Here is an 18,944-nt window from a genome sequence, read left to right as displayed (position 1 = left end):
TCAATCGACAGGGTATAAGTGTATACGTAATTTGTCGAAATATTTTGTAAATTTTTAAAGAAATTTCACCACATAACACTGCTTATATGTGGAACTATTAGTTGTAGGTCAATGATATTTGGTATGCAGATGTATTACCAGTGGTAGATCTCATTTCCTTGGAGATTGTTAGCCCCCACCACTCAGTCATGGTTCATTGACTTTGAATGTTTCGCCTTAATTACTTATTAAAGTTTGTGATTAGATCAGATTACGATGAACGACTAATGTGAAGTCAATGATGTTTGATATGCAGTTGTATTGGCATTTTCAAGCCGCATATCCATGGGGACTATACATGTATGGCCCCCACCTTCGCATCATGGTTCGTGGACTTTGAAACTGTTTACATAGTTTACAAGTTCAAGTTTGTGTTAAGGTTTGTTTAAAAGGAACAACTTATGATAAGTCAATGGCATTTGGTGCATATCATTCCACATTTCCGAGGAGGTAAATTGGCATTGCACCTTCAGTCATGGTTCGTTGACTTTGAATGATCGGCATAGTTCACATGTTTATATATTGTTATTCCAATTTCAACGTTTGCATTATACCATTGAAATTACAAAACGCGAGACATATTTGTGTGTGAAAACAGTTTAGTAAAAGGCGCGACAGTTACCATAGCGAGATTCCAATCTCATGAGACGAACAGAAACTGACAACGACAAGACAAAAACACAATAACTACGAAAACACATACGACAGTCCACAACCCCACCAACAAAATGGGGGTGTTCCATATGAATATCGATGCAATGAAATAAATAATTCGTATTATTTAAAATATATAGATTGTTCGCCTTATAACCACACATTCGTGAAAATGGTTATTTTCCTTTCCTTATCACAACCTAACTAAGTAGGTTTTGGATTTATTCATATGTGGTTTAGGTGTGTATTAATGTGACAATAGTTCCAGATACAATATGTGCTTCAATGTTTGGCTCAAGTTAATGTTACGCTGGGTTTGGGGGTTAAATTCTGTCTTTTCCCCCATTTGGGTCTACAAAACGGTTTCCATTACATTTTGTAGGCTTTGAAATAATCAAGATGCTATGTTTGGTGTTTTTATTTTTAGTAATCCTCCCTTATTTGAAGAATTCCTTTAGACCTCCGATATATATGGTAAGTAAGTAATGACTTTATTTAAAGAGGGTGACTCAATTAGCTTTCGCTAATCTACCTTGAGGCCCTCACAAAGAACAAACAGTACAAATATTACAAAGCTTACAGTTTCTAACATATTATGTAAATGCACTATTCATACTAACTATAAACTGTCTGTAGAACAAGAGAAAAATAAATTCATATATATACATAACATGCAAATCATTAGAATATTTGAGTAAGTTGTTATAAATCATTTATAGTCAAGAAATCAACACATTTTTGTTTAAAAGTGTCCAGGTTTTCACAACATTTTATTTCATTTGGAAGTTTATTCCAAAGTATAGATGAGCTATATGCAAAAGATTTCTTCATTGAATTTGTGTTCGGTCTCGTACAACAGCAAAATTATTATTTGCAGATGACCTTAGATTTCTACTATGTAGGTACAATTGGACAACAGAGTTCCTTTAACTAATCAGGTGCTTTATCGTTTAGAATTTTATGAACAAGAATAAGTTTATGATATGAAATTCTTTAAATAAATTTATACTAGGTGTAAGTATTGGTGCATCAAGTATAATCCTTGCAGCTCTTTTCTGCATTTTAAGAATTTTTTTATATCCATCCTCATAGCAATTTCCCCATATTGAGCAACAAAAATCAAATATGGACAGAAGATCAGCATTATAGAACACCTTTCTACTACTTATATCCAAAAATTTCTTAATTCTAGATAGCAGTGCGATACGAGAACTTAAGTTTTTACATACATAGTCAATTTGAAATTTCCAGTCCAAATTTTTGTCAATATATACACCCAAAAGTTTCTGTATTTCAAAGGGTGTGATTGGGCTATCTTGTATACATATATTCATATCATTTCCTAGCAAAGTCCGTTTCTTATTTGTTCCAATCAACATAGAAGTAGTTTTTAAGGGATTTATAACCATCCTATTGTTCAGACACCAATTATTTATGGTGTTGGCATCGTAATTTAGTTTCCTTTCTATCTCTTCCTTATTTGTTCCATATGTATGAAGTGTTGTATCATCAGCATACATATCAATGGCTGTATGAGTAGGAGATATAATGCTGGTTTTCCTCAAATAGTTCCATATGACTGAAAGCATTTTATGATACTTATGTGGGTTCATAGCTATCGTTTGATAAATGTCCCTTCTTTTATAACATAGCTGTATTAGACTTGATAGTATGGTTAACCAACGGCCATGTTTTCTAGAGTGCTTCATTGATTTTTAAAAGACCAAGTAGTTGCAAAGAGTATGCTCAAAACATTAACTAAATTTTATCATCAGTACAAGGACATTATTCGTAAAAATCAACATGCAGACATCTTATACGTTCAGGTATTTCACATCCAATCTTTTATGGTAATATTCTTTACAAAGCACAAAAATGTCGGTATTCACCACAAAAGCTAACCAAACCTTTAAACAGACTTATTCGGAAGGGAAATAATTACGATACAGTTGTCAAGTCATTAAGGATTGCATATTTTGGTATAAATATTGATTAACTCATAGGATCTTTGCATCGGAAATAAACACATTTATTCTAAACCAATTGTTGGCATGATGGAGTTTAACTGTGCGTATTGCTAGTGTGTTTCTTTATTCTGCATTGGCTAGAGGTATAGGGGGAGGGTTGAGATCTCACAAAACATGTTTACCCCCGCCGCATTTTTGCACCTGTCCCAAGTCAGGAGGCTGTGGCCTTTGTTAGTCTTGTATGTTTTTTAATTTAAGTTCATTTATATGTTTTGGAGTTTAGTATGACGTCCATTTTCACTGAACTAGTACGCATTTTATTTAGGGGCCAGCTGAGGACCACCTCCGGATGCGAATTGTCTCGCTGCGTTCAAGACCCATTGGTGGCCTTCGGCTGTTATCTGCTCTGTGGTCGGGTTGTTGTCTCTTTGACATATTCCCCATTTCTATTCTCGATTTTATTTAGCTTTCTGTCTCAGTGTGTTCTTTTGAAACTAAAAGGAGATGCGGGTTATATTGCAATGAGACAGCAATCCCAAACACAAAAAATAAAAACAAATATTTTCAATTATGTACAAAGTAGAAAAACAATAAAATAAAAGATTCCAATTTAACCATGATATATCGGTTCAAACTGTAAATAATTGGTTCCGAGGTACGACCCCTTGTAGCCTCTAGTTAAGTTCTCAAATCTTTTAGATAAAATGCGCTGATACATTTCAAGATGAATGTTGATTAAGTCTTTTTGTCTGTTAAAGATTTTTGAAAGAGTGTTTACTCACCTATTATCAATGTTGCAGCAACACGACTGAGTTGCTAACCCGGCGGCCGTATAAACATTCAGTTTATCATGTTTATACATGTAACTTATCTTTCAGATGGTATAAATGTATAGTAGACTTACACATTATCTTGTTTAAATGTGAACAGATGACTTACAGCCTGCTGTTTCCCCTGGCCTATATATTATTTCCTTGTCCATGTTGTCCTTGACTTTATTTTCATTGTTCAATAACTGTATAACAAATTGTATAAGTTTTTTATCACGGAATTTTTTTTCCACATTTATTTTGACTAATAGGGCAACTTTAGTTGGTATATAGAATCATCACATTAAAACAATTTTACTTGGCTGACCTCATTGTATTCATTAGTGATCAGAAGTACAATTTCGCGATAAGTATGAATAAAAAAATGTCGGATATTCGCCAATGAGACCCCAAACCAACAACACAAATTACAAAAGGACATCTAGAGATAAAAAAAATCATCAACAAATTATTAAGCTCTAAATCAAACAGAGTATAAAAAGTGCGATTAAATCAAACAGAGGATATCGAAGATCTGTCACCAACACCAAATTCTTAAAATAGTTACAAAAACCCAACAACATCGAACTCTAACATTCGACAACTAATTGCGAAGTTCATGATTGGGAAAAGTACATGTTCATGAATGAAAGGTAGTGGGATTCAACTAGTCTTTTAGATCAAAACACTCTGCCTTTCAATCTTGATCAGTGTAAGGTTTATTTTCAATTGTACTAATTGATAGAATAACTATCATAAAACACAATACTTCATTTTTAGATATATATATTGCGAAAGCAAATTTACAGATCTAACATTGTTGGGTTGATGTTTAGAAGAGTTGTATATATATATATATATATATATATATATATATATATATATATATATATATATATATATATATATAAGTACGTCTGAGTCAGTGACAACCCTACAACAGATGTATCCATCGGATCGCCATATATATACAGACATACTTATGAATATAATTATTTTCTGTGACCGTATCTTACATTAATTTGTAGGATCCTTTACATGAAAATACGGATTTTTTGTGGTATTAAAATTTGCTGTTACAAAATATTAGAAATTATTTTAAATTAAGGAATGTATCTCCCTCATGCAAAGCTCTGATTCCTTTCACTGATTTGGCTATACTGTTTGGACCTTTTGGATTATAGCTCTTCATCTTTTATATAAGTTTTGAATTTCAAATATTTTGGCCACGAGCATCATTGAAGAGACATGTATTGTCGAAATGCGCATCTGGTGCAAGAGAATTTGTACCGTTAATTTTATTACTATAGATAATTTAGCTGATCTGTAACATGTATTGTAGTACGCCGCTAGATTAACACTGACGTGGAAAGGTAACACATGGCCGCTAGATTAACACTGACGAGGAAAGGTAACACATGGCCAGCGAAAGCTCTTTTTTTGAGAGCCCAGGTGGTCGTGTGTTCTAGCGGGACGGCTGCAGTGCAGGCGATTTGGTGTCACGATATCACAGTAGCATGGGTTCGAATCCCGGCGAGGGAAAAACCAAATATTTGCAAAAGCAAATTTACAGATCTAACATTGTTGAGTTGATGTTTAGACCAGTTGTATTTTTATATATACATATATACGAGTCTAAATTGAAAACTACGTTCAAACCTATGACTGCGTTGGATAAAAACCGCAATTTTTATACGTGTGCATGTCAAACAAATTTCGTTGTAGAAGGGTCTAAAAACAGCACAAACAACATTTTCCAAAAGACCAAAAGAGTGAAAAAGTATATTTAAACAAAACGCATTTGACTAACAGGTCGAACAACTGATGTTCTTTAACCCTGCTGACTGCCATTGGCGATTGCCAAATAAAATTGATCACAAGATGTAACAAAATGGATTCTCATATAAATTTAATACGTCACAGAAAGAAAAAAAATTTGTTAACTTGTGGACAGGATGTTGTGCCACAAACATTCGGTGTCAATATTTCTTTAGTAGACCATATCCGGATTTCGACAATAAATGTCTCTTCAGTGATGTTAGGGATCGAAACGGTATTTGGAAGGCCATATAAAAAGTACCCTCATTTTTAGAGAAAGTACCCTCATTTTTAGATTAACTCTTGAATTTTAAGAGTCAATATATAGGATGAACGGATCATATAAACCGGAGGGAAAATATGATACATGCCCACACATAAAATATAAACGAGTCTAAATTGGAAACTACGTTCAAACCTATGACTGCGTTGGATAAAAACCGCAATTTTTATACGTGTGCATGTCAAACAAATTTCGTTGTAGAAGGGTCTAAAAACAGCACAAACAACATTTTCCAAAAGACCAAAAGAGTGAAAAAGTATATTTAAACAAAACGCATTTGACTAACAGGTCGAACAACTGATGTTCTTTAACCCTGCTGACTGCCATTGGCGATTGCCAAATAAAATTGATCACAAGATGTAACAAAATGGATTCTCATATAAATTTAATACGTCACAGAAAGAAAAAAATTTTGTTAACTTGTGGACAGGATGTTGTGCCACAAACATTCGGTGTCAATATTTCTTTAGTACACCATATCCGGATTTCGACAATAAATGTCTCTTCAGTGATGTTAGGGATCGAAACGGTATTTGGAAGGCCATATAAAAAGTACCATCATTTTTAGAGAAAGTACCCTCATTTTTAGATTAACTCTTGAATTTTAAGAGTCAATATATAGGATGAACGGATCATATAAACCGGAGGGAAAATATGATACATGCCCACACATAAAATATAAACGAGTCTAAATTGGAAACTACGTTCAAACCTATGACTGCGTTGTATAAAAACCGCAATTTTTATACGTGTGCATGTCAAACAAATTTCGTTGTAGAAGGGTCTAAAAACAGCACAAACAACATTTTCCAAAAGACCAAAAGAGTGAAAAAGTATATTTAAACAAAACGCATTTGACTAACAGGTCGAACAACTGATGTTCTTTAACCCTGCTGACTGCCATTGGCGATTGCAAAATAAAATTGATCACAAGATGTAACAAAATGGATTCTCATATAAATTTAATACGTCACAGAAAGACAAAAATTTTGTTAACTTGTGGACAGGATGTTGTGCCACAAACATTCGGTGTCAATATTTCTTTAGTACACCATATCCGGATTTCGACAATAAATGTCTCTTCAGTGATGTTAGGGATCGAAACGGTATTTGGAAGGCCATATAAAAAGTACCCTCATTTTTAGAGAAAGTACCCTCATTTTAAGATTAACTCTTGAATTTTAAGAGTCAATATATAGGATGAACGGATCATATAAACCGGAGGGAAAATATGATACATGCCCAAACAAAAAATATAAACGAGTCTAAATTGATAACTACGTTCAAACCTATGACTGCGTTGGATAAAAACCGCAATTTGTATACGTGTGCATGTCAAACAAATTTCGTTGAAGAAGGGTCTAAAAACAGCACAAACAACATTTTCCAAAAGACCAAAAGAGTGAAAAAGTATATTTAAACAAAACGCATTTGACTAACAGGTCGAACAACTGATGTTCTTTAACCCTGCTGACTGCCATTGGCGATTGCCAAATAAAATTGATCACAAGATGTAACAAAATGGATTCTCATATAAATTTAATACGTCACAGAAAGAAAAACATTTTGTTAACTTGTGGACAGGATGTTGTGCCACAAACATTCGGTGTCAATATTTCTTTAGTACACACTATCCGGATTTCGACAATAAATGTCTCTTCAGTGATGTTAGGGATCGAAACGGTATTTGGAAGGCCATATAAAAAGTACCCTCATTTTTAGAGAAAGTACCCTCATTTTTAGATTAACTCTTGAATTTTAAGAGTCAATATATAGGATGAACGGATCATATAAACCGGAGGGAAAATATGATACATGCCCAAACAAAAAATATAAACGAGTCTAAATTGAAAACTACGTTCAAACCTATGACTGCATTGGATAAAAACCGCAATTTTTATACGTGTGCATGTCAAACAAATTTCGTTGTAGAAGGGTCTTAAAACAGCACAAACAACATTTTCCAAAAGATATATAAACGAAAAAAAAAAAAAAAAAAAAAAAAAAAAAAAATGTTACCAGCATACGGACTTTACGTAACTTTTTCTTATCTACTTACGTATGTATTGGCATGATAATACTCGGGATTCGAACAATTGAGGATCATTATTAATATGGAGACTACAGCATTTAAAGAATTATCAAGTAAGTTGATATTAATTCATGAAGATTTAAGAGAGCTGATAAATATTTCAAAGACTCAAAAAATTGATGAAACTAAAATCATTGAAACTCTTAAACGAGAACTGAAAATATCTTTCAATATTGTGGATGAGCAGCAAGCCGTCAACTCACAAGAACTTTTGATAAATTCTTCACAAGATATTTACAATGTAAGAAAATCCATTATCTCATTATGGAAACGAAAATTAAATGAGAGAAAACAAAATTTCTGGAACTTTCTTAAAAGTCAAAATACTGTAATTATTTACGAAACATGGTTGGAAAAAGAAATGCCAGTAATTCCAAGAAAGTTAAGACCAAAAACCATCCCGGGAGAACACACTGATGACATTAATATTCGCCGCGAAAATGCTATTCGTAATTTTGAGGTTGAAATTAAACTTTTGAAAAATAAAGCTAACAGATATGAACATAACTACAAAAAAATAGATGAAGAAATGTACGAAACTTTTGTTGCAAAATTTAACGCCGAAATCACAGATAGTATTAACAATTTATGGAGATCTGATTGTGAAAAAGAAGAAATTAAATCTGTACAAATCTGGGAACGGAAACAGCTATGGCTTGAAGAATACGAAGAACATTTCGGTGATTTATTCGTTACTGAAGAAAACACATAGATTGATAACGCATACAGAAAGAAAACCTTTCAACGGAAAGAAAAAAAAGTACAAAGAAATTATCCCGGAACTTCACACAATACCGACAATAACCCAACAAACCAAGCAGTAGTATCACATAGTCCGCACACAAATATCCAGCCCCGAAATAATAAAAGTATCATCAAAATCAAAAGCATTATTCTAAACAAACAACAAATGCGAATCAGAATAACTATAATTTGAGATTACGAAGAAATCCTGCACCAGATAATAGACAACAAAATTTTGTAAATGACAATGGTACTACATACATAGGAAAAAACGTTCAGAATCATTTTTTAGGACAACGCAGGATGAACGACAAAGGGGGAGGAACAACAGACCGCAGTATACGGAACCAAATTCAATCATCAGTCAACACGAATTACGAGGAGACATTCCCGAAGGAAATAGCCTAACAACAGAAAAAATGCACCCTAGAATCATTAACTTGTCGCATAGAAAATTACAATTAAGGGAAATAAATCTTTTAAAAAGAGGATTAAAATTTACACCAACACCTAATGAGGATAAAACACAACTTGGAGCCGACATTGATGAATTTGGCAGAAGATTGAGGATAAATTATATTTTTTGTGAGGATAATGAAGAAAACGAAGAAGAAGAAAATAAACCACTGGTAAGAAATAGATCAGACTGGATTCCAAGACCAACAAAAGATAAAGATTTAGAAGAAACTATTAAAACTTTAAAAACAAATTCACTTAAAAGCAATAAAAATGTCAAGGACTATTTAACCCGAGAGGAGAAAACAGCTTTACAAAATTTAAAATCAGATAAATCAATAATAATAAAAGAAGCGGATAAAGGTAATGCAGTTGTAGTCATGGACCGTGAGTATTACAGAGATAATATTTTAAATATGTTACAAGATGAAATGTCTTATGAGGTGACCGATAAAAAATTGGACCGACAAACAAGTACAATGATTAAGAAATTACTAAAGAAACATGAAACGGAATTGTTTAAAGAAGAGATAGATTACATTTCAAATTCTAAATTTTCAGAAAGCTATTTCTATGGTTTACCAAAAATTCACAAAAGTGAGGAAATTTCAAATGCGATATCAGAACAAAACAGTGAATACATCGAACTTTTAAGACCAAATGATTTAAAATTTCGACCAATTGTGGGCGGACCCAACAGCGTAACACAGAATTTAAGCCATTTTATAGACATTGTGCTTAAACCTTTATGTCGAGAAGTTCCAAGTTTTATACGAGACGATTTGGAATTTTTAAATCATCTACCAAAGACTGTAAACCCGAATTCCGAACTCATTACTTTTGATATTGTCAGCCTATACACAAATATCCCTCATGATTTAGGAATTACAGCCGTCAAATATTGGTTAGAAAATACGGAAAACATCATTGAAAACAGATTAACAAAAGAATTTATCCTTGCATCGTTGAAAATTATACTAGATAGAAATATTTTTTACTTTAACGGAACATACTATCATCAGAAAAAAGGAACAGCTATGGGTACTAAAATGGCGCCTTCATATGCCACTTTGGTACTTGGATATTTGGAATAATTATTATACGAAAAAATGAGTCACAAGTACGGAAATGGATTTGCCATTTACATACGTCAAAACTGGAAACGATTTCTTGACGATTGTTTTATAATTTGGAATTCGGATATATCTGTCTCAGATTTTCATTCTGATTTAAATTCTTTAAATCCATATATTAGTTTCACTATTAACAGAAATGTCAGGGAAATGCCGTTTTTGGATATTTTGGTTATTATAACGGAAGACAATGAAATTGTCACAGATATCTTCTCAAAATACACTGATACACATATGTATTTAAATTTTTACTCAAATCATCCAAAACATGTAAAATTTAATATACCTTTTAATCTAGCTTCTAGAATAATCACTATTACAAGTACAGACATATTACGCAATAAAAGACTGGAAGAATTAAAAGCGTATTTAAAGAAGCAACACTACCCAGAACAAGTAATAAATTACGGAATTCAAAAGGCACTGACAAAAGGACCAATTACTACAGAATCACGGCGATCCGAAACTACCGAGGAATCATCCAACAATTTAAACAAAATTATTCCGTTTGTCACAACTTATAATCCGCGAGATTATGACATATTTAGTTTCATGCGACAAATTGAAACAAATTTACACAAAAGTGAAAGAATGGACAAAGTTTTACAGAAAAAGAAGATTATCAACAGCAAAAGACAGTCAAAAAGTCTGAAACGATATTTAACATCTTCGAAATTTGACTTCAATGAAACTGTGCCAATTGTAAAAAAATGTACCGATAAACGATGTATGACTTGTCCAAATTTAATAGAAGAAAGTTCAATTTATTTCAAAAATGGAAAGCATTTTACTGTTAAGCAAAATATGTCTTGTAAAAGTTCAAACGTCATCTATTCTCTCATATGTTCAAATTGTGAGGAATTCTATGTTGGAGAGACAAAAAATGAACTGCGGACTAGAATGACTTTTCATAGACAGCAAACCAACCATGAAGATTTAACACTCATCAGGGCAAACGACCATTTCCATCGTTGTTCTAATGGACGATTTAAAATATTTCCATTGTATATGGTCAATCGTCAAAATGATTTTCTCCGGAGGAAGAAGGAAGAATTATTCATAAACATTCTCAACCCGGGATTAAATGATAAATGATATTCTAATTTTAACATAACATTTTAAAATCTTAAAATGACATTATGACATAAGTAGTCTCCCTTGTATTTGTTAACGTCATACTATTGTTAACGTCAATCAATTGTTTTATTTATATACAAGTCACATTACCTGAAGATCTGCGGAAGCAGTGAAAGTACTAGTAAAAAAGTGATGCATTGAAACCGTTATTATCTTTTAATAATTTTCTTATATGTTACCAGCATACGGACTTTACGTAACTTTTTCTTATCTACTTACGTATGTATTGGCATGATAATACTCGGGATTCGAACAATTGAGGATCATTATTAATATGGAGACTACAGCATTTAAAGAATTATCAAGTAAGTTGATATTAATTCATGAAGATTTAAGAGAGCAGATAAATATTTCAAAGACTCAAAAAATTGATGAAACTAAAATCATTGAAACTCTTAAACGAGAACTGAAAATATCTTTCAATATTGTGGATGAGCAGCAAGCCGTCAACTCACAAGAACTTTTGATAAATTCTTCACAAGATATTTACAATGTAAGAAAATCCATTATCTCATTATGGAAACGAAAATTAAATGAGAGAAAACAAAATTTCTGGAACTTTCTTAAAAGTCAAAATACTGTAATTATTTACGAAACATGGTTGGAAAAAGAAATGCCAGTAATTCCAAGAAAGTTAAGACCAAAAACCATCCCGGGAGAACACACTGATGACATTAATATTCGCCGCGAAAATGCTATTCGTAATTTTGAGGTTGAAATTAAACTTTTGAAAAATAAAGCTAACAGATATGAACATAACTACAAAAAAATAGATGAAGAAATGTACGAAACTTTTGTTGCAAAATTTAACGCCGAAATCACAGATAGTATTAACAATTTATGGAGATCTGATTGTGAAAAAGAAGAAATTAAATCTGTACAAATCTGGGAACGGAAACAGCTATGGCTTGAAGAATACGAAGAACATTTCGGTGATTTATTCGTTACTGAAGAAAACACACAGATTGATAACGCATACAGAAAGAAAACCTTTCAACGGAAAGAAAAAAAAGTACAAAGAAATTATCCCGGAACTTCACACAATACCGACAATAACCCAACAAACCAAGCAGTAGAATCACATAGTCCGCACACAAATATCCAGCCCCGAAATAATCCAAAGTATCATCAAAATCAAAAGCATTATTCTAAACAAACAACAAATGCGAATCAGAATAACTATAATTTGAGATTACGAAGAAATCCTGCACCAGATAATAGACAACAAAATTTTGTAAATGACAATGGTACTACATACATAGGAAAAAACGTTCAGAATCATTTTTTAGGACAACGCAGGATGAACGACAAAGGGGGAGGAACAACAGACCGCAGTATACGGAACCAAATTCAATCATCAGTCAACACGAATTACGAGGAGACATTCCCGAAGGAAATAGCCTAACAACAGAAAAAATGCACCCTAGAATCATTAACTTGTCGCATAGAAAATTACAATTAAGGGAAATAAATCTTTTAAAAAGAGGATTAAAATTTACACCAACACCTAATGAGGATAAAACACAACTTGGAGCCGACATTGATGAATTTGGCAGAAGATTGAGGATAAATTATATTTTTTGTGAGGATAATGAAGAAAACGAAGAAGAAGAAAATAAACCACTGGTAAGAAATAGATCAGACTGGATTCCAAGACCAACAAAAGATAAAGATTTAGAAGAAACTATTAAAACTTTAAAAACAAATTCACTTAAAAGCAATAAAAATGTCAAGGACAATTTAACCCGAGAGGAGAAAACAGCTTTACAAAATTTAAAATCAGATAAATCAATAATAATAAAAGAAGCGGATAAAGGTAATGCAGTTGTAGTCATGGACCGTGAGTATTACAGAGATAATATTTTAAATATGTTACAAGATGAAATGTCTTATGAGGTGACCGATAAAAAATTGGACCGACAAACAAGTACAATGATTAAGAAATTACTAAAGAAACATGAAACGGAATTGTTTAAAGAAGAGATAGATTACATTTCAAATTCTAAATTTTCAGAAAGCTATTTCTATGGTTTACCAAAAATTCACAAAAGTGAGGAAATTTCAAATGCGATATCAGAACAAAACAGTGAATACATCGAACTTTTAAGACCAAATGATTTAAAATTTCGACCAATTGTGGGCGGACCCAACAGCGTAACACAGAATTTAAGCCATTTTATAGACATTGTGCTTAAACCTTTATGTCGAGAAGTTCCAAGTTTTATACGAGACGATTTGGAATTTTTAAATCATCTACCAAAGACTGTAAACCCGAATTCCGAACTCATTACTTTTGATATTGTCAGCCTATACACAAATATCCCTCATGATTTAGGAATTACAGCCGTCAAATATTGGTTAGAAAATACGGAAAACATCATTGAAAACAGATTAACAAAAGAATTTATCCTTGCATCGTTGAAAATTATACTAGATAGAAATATTTTTTACTTTAACGGAACATACTATCATCAGAAAAAAGGAACAGCTATGGGTACTAAAATGGCGCCTTCATATGCCACTTTGGTACTTGGATATTTGGAATAATTATTATACGAAAAAATGAGTCACAAGTACGGAAATGGATTTGCCATTTACATACGTCAAAACTGGAAACGATTTCTTGACGATTGTTTTATAATTTGGAATTCGGATATATCTGTCTCAGATTTTCATTCTGATTTAAATTCTTTAAATCCATATATTAGTTTCACTATTAACAGAAATGTCAGGGAAATGCCGTTTTTGGATATTTTGGTTATTATAACGGAAGACAATGAAATTGTCACAGATATCTTCTCAAAAGACACTGATACACATATGTATTTAAATTTTTACTCAAATCATCCAAAACATGTAAAATTAAATATACCTTTTAATCTAGCTTCTAGAATAATCACTATTACAAGTACAGACATATTACGCAATAAAAGACTGGAAGAATTAAAAGCGTATTTAAAGAAGCAACACTACCCAGAACAAGTAATAAATTACGGAATTCAAAAGGCACTGACAAAAGGACCAATTACTACAGAATCACGGCGATCCGAAACTACCGAGGAATCATCCAACAATTTAAACAAAATTATTCCGTTTGTCACAACTTATAATCCGCGAGATTATGACATATTTAGTTTCATGCGACAAATTGAAACAAATTTACACAAAAGTGAAAGAATGGACAAAGTTTTACAGAAAAAGAAGATTATCAACAGCAAAAGACAGTCAAAAAGTCTGAAACGATATTTAACATCTTCGAAATTTGACTTCAATGAAACTGTGCCAATTGTAAAAAAATGTACCGATAAACGATGTATGACTTGTCCAAATTTAATAGAAGAAAGTTCAATTTATTTCAAAAATGGAAAGCATTTTACTGTTAAGCAAAATATGTCTTGTAAAAGTTCAAACGTCATCTATTCTCTCATATGTTCAAATTGTGAGGAATTCTATGTTGGAGAGACAAAAAATGAACTGCGGACTAGAATGACTTTACATAGACAGCAAACCAACCATGAAGATTTAACACTCATCAGGGCAAACGACCATTTCCATCGTTGTTCTAATGGACGATTTAAAATATTTCCATTGTATATGGTCAATCGTCAAAATGATTTTCTCCGGAGGAAGAAGGAAGAATTATTCATAAACATTCTCATCCCGGGATTAAATGATAAATGATATTCTAATTTTAACATAACATTTTAAAATCTTAAAATGACATTATGACATAAGTAGTCTCCCTTGTATTTGTTAACGTCATACTATTGTTAACGTCAATCAATTGTTTTATTTATATACAAGTCACATTACCTGAAGATCTGCGGAAGCAGTGAAAGTACTAGTAAAAAAGTGATGCATTGAAACCGTTATTATCTTTTAATAATTTTCTTATATGTTACCAGCATACGGACTTTACGTAACTTTTTCTTATCTACTTACGTATGTATTGGCATGATAATACTCGGGATTCGAACAATTGAGGATCATTATTAATATGGAGACTACAGCATTTAAAGAATTATCAAGTAAGTTGATATTAATTCATGAAGATTTAAGAGAGCAGATAAATATTTCAAAGACTCAAAAAATTGATGAAACTAAAATCATTGAAACTCTTAAACGAGAACTGAAAATATCTTTCAATATTGTGGATGAGCAGCAAGCCGTCAACTCACAAGAACTTTTGATAAATTCTTCACAAGATATTTACAATGTAAGAAAATCCATTATCTCATTATGGAAACGAAAATTAAATGAGAGAAAACAAAATTTCTGGAACTTTCTTAAAAGTCAAAATACTGTAATTATTTACGAAACATGGTTGGAAAAAGAAATGCCAGTAATTCCAAGAAAGTTAAGACCAAAAACCATCCCGGGAGAACACACTGATGACATTAATATTCGCCGCGAAAATGCTATTCGTAATTTTGAGGTTGAAATTAAACTTTTGAAAAATAAAGCTAACAGATATGAACATAACTACAAAAAAATAGATGAAGAAATGTACGAAACTTTTGTTGCAAAATTTAACGCCGAAATCACAGATAGTATTAACAATTTATGGAGATCTGATTGTGAAAAAGAAGAAATTAAATCTGTACAAATCTGGGAACGGAAACAGCTATGGCTTGAAGAATACGAAGAACATTTCGGTGATTTATTCGTTACTGAAGAAAACACACAGATTGATAACGCATACAGAAAGAAAACCTTTCAACGGAAAGAAAAAAAAGTACAAAGAAATTATCCCGGAACTTCACACAATACCGACAATAACCCAACAAACCAAGCAGTAGAATCACATAGTCCGCACACAAATATCCAGCCCCGAAATAATCCAAAGTATCATCAAAATCAAAAGCATTATTCTAAACAAACAACAAATGCGAATCAGAATAACTATAATTTGAGATTACGAAGAAATCCTGCACCAGATAATAGACAACAAAATTTTGTAAATGACAATGGTACTACATACATAGGAAAAAACGTTCAGAATCATTTTTTAGGACAACGCAGGATGAACGACAAAGGGGGAGGAACAACAGACCGCAGTATACGGAACCAAATTCAATCATCAGTCAACACGAATTACGAGGAGACATTCCCGAAGGAAATAGCCTAACAACAGAAAAAATGCACCCTAGAATCATTAACTTGTCGCATAGAAAATTACAATTAAGGGAAATAAATCTTTTAAAAAGAGGATTAAAATTTACACCAACACCTAATGAGGATAAAACACAACTTGGAGCCGACATTGATGAATTTGGCAGAAGATTGAGGATAAATTATATTTTTTGTGAGGATAATGAAGAAAACGAAGAAGAAGAAAATAAACCACTGATAAGAAATAGATCAGACTGGATTCCAAGACCAACAAAAGATAAAGATTTAGAAGAAACTATTAAAACTTTAAAAACAAATTCACTTAAAAGCAATAAAAATGTCAAGGACAATTTAACCCGAGAGGAGAAAACAGCTTTACAAAATTTAAAATCAGATAAATCAATAATAATAAAAGAAGCGGATAAAGGTAATGCAGTTGTAGTCATGGACCGTGAGTATTACAGAGATAATATTTTAAATATGTTACAAGATGAAATGTCTTATGAGGTGACCGATAAAAAATTGGACCGACAAACAAGTACAATGATTAAGAAATTACTAAAGAAACATGAAACGGAATTGTTTAAAGAAGAGATAGATTACATTTCAAATTCTAAATTTTCAGAAAGCTATTTCTATGGTTTACCAAAAATTCACAAAAGTGAGGAAATTTCAAATGCGATATCAGAACAAAACAGTGAATACATCGAACTTTTAAGACCAAATGATTTAAAATTTCGACCAATTGTGGGCGGACCCAACAGCGTAACACAGAATTTAAGCCATTTTATAGACATTGTGCTTAAACCTTTATGTCGAGAAGTTCCAAGTTTTATACGAGACGATTTGGAATTTTTAAATCATCTACCAAAGACTGTAAACCCGAATTCCGAACTCATTACTTTTGATATTGTCAGCCTATACACAAATATCCCTCATGATTTAGGAATTACAGCCGTCAAATATTGGTTAGAAAATACGGAAAACATCATTGAAAACAGATTAACAAAAGAATTTATCCTTGCATCGTTGAAAATTATACTAGATAGAAATATTTTTTACTTTAACGGAACATACTATCATCAGAAAAAAGGAACAGCTATGGGTACTAAAATGGCGCCTTCATATGCCACTTTGGTACTTGGATATTTGGAATAATTATTATACGAAAAAATGAGTCACAAGTACGGAAATGGATTTGCCATTTACATACGTCAAAACTGGAAACGATTTCTTGACGATTGTTTTATAATTTGGAATTCGGATATATCTGTCTCAGATTTTCATTCTGATTTAAATTCTTTAAATCCATATATTAGTTTCACTATTAACAGAAATGTCAGGGAAATGCCGTTTTTGGATATTTTGGTTATTATAACGGAAGACAATGAAATTGTCACAGATATCTTCTCAAAAGACACTGATACACATATGTATTTAAATTTTTACTCAAATCATCCAAAACATGTAAAATTAAATATACCTTTTAATCTAGCTTCTAGAATAATCACTATTACAAGTACAGACATATTACGCAATAAAAGACTGGAAGAATTAAAAGCGTATTTAAAGAAGCAACACTACCCAGAACAAGTAATAAATTACGGAATTCAAAAGGCACTGACAAAAGGACCAATTACTACAGAATCACGGCGATCCGAAACTACCGAGGAATCATCCAACAATTTAAACAAAATTATTCCGTTTGTCACAACTTATAATCCGCGAGATTATGACATATTTAGTTTCATGCGACAAATTGAAACAAATTTACACAAAAGTGAAAGAATGGACAAAGTTTTACAGAAAAAGAAGATTATCAACAGCAAAAGACAGTCAAAAAGTCTGAAACGATATTTAACATCTTCGAAATTTGACTTCAATGAAACTGTGCCAATTGTAAAAAAATGTACCGATAAACGATGTATGACTTGTCCAAATTTAATAGAAGAAAGTTCAATTTATTTCAAAAATGGAAAGCATTTTACTGTTAAGCAAAATATGTCTTGTAAAAGTTCAAACGTCATCTATTCTCTCATATGTTCAAATTGTGAGGAATTCTATGTTGGAGAGACAAAAAATGAACTGCGGACTAGAATGACTTTACATAGACAGCAAACCAACCATGAAGATTTAACACTCATCAGGGCAAACGACCATTTCCATCGTTGTTCTAATGGACGATTTAAAATATTTCCATTGTATATGGTCAATCGTCAAAATGATTTTCTCCGGAGGAAGAAGGAAGAATTATTCATAAACATTCTCATCCCGGGATTAAATGATAAATGATATTCTAATTTTAACATAACATTTTAAAATCTTAAAATGACATTATGACATAAGTAGTCTCCCTTGTATTTGTTAACGTCATACTATTGTTAACGTCAATCAATTGTTTTATTTATATACAAGTCACATTACCTGAAGATCTGCGGAAGCAGTGAAAGTACTAGTAAAAAAGTGATGCATTGAAACCGTTATTATCTTTTAATAATTTTCTTATATATATATATATACAACTCGTCTAAACATCAACCCAACAATGTTAGATCTGTAAATTTGCTTTCGCAAATTTTTGGTTCTTCCCTCGCCGGGATTCGAACCCATGCTTCTGTGATATCGTGACACCAAATCGCCTGCACTGCAGCCGTCCCGCTAGACCACACGACGGCTCTCAAACAGTGGTCGTGTGGTCTA

This window comes from Mytilus galloprovincialis, chromosome 5 (genome assembly GCF_965363235.1).
Source record: "Mytilus galloprovincialis chromosome 5, xbMytGall1.hap1.1, whole genome shotgun sequence".
Classification (NCBI taxonomy): Eukaryota; Metazoa; Mollusca; class Bivalvia; order Mytilida; family Mytilidae; genus Mytilus; species Mytilus galloprovincialis.
The sequence above is the reverse complement of the archived record's forward strand: the minus strand, read 5'-3'. Positions refer to the sequence as shown.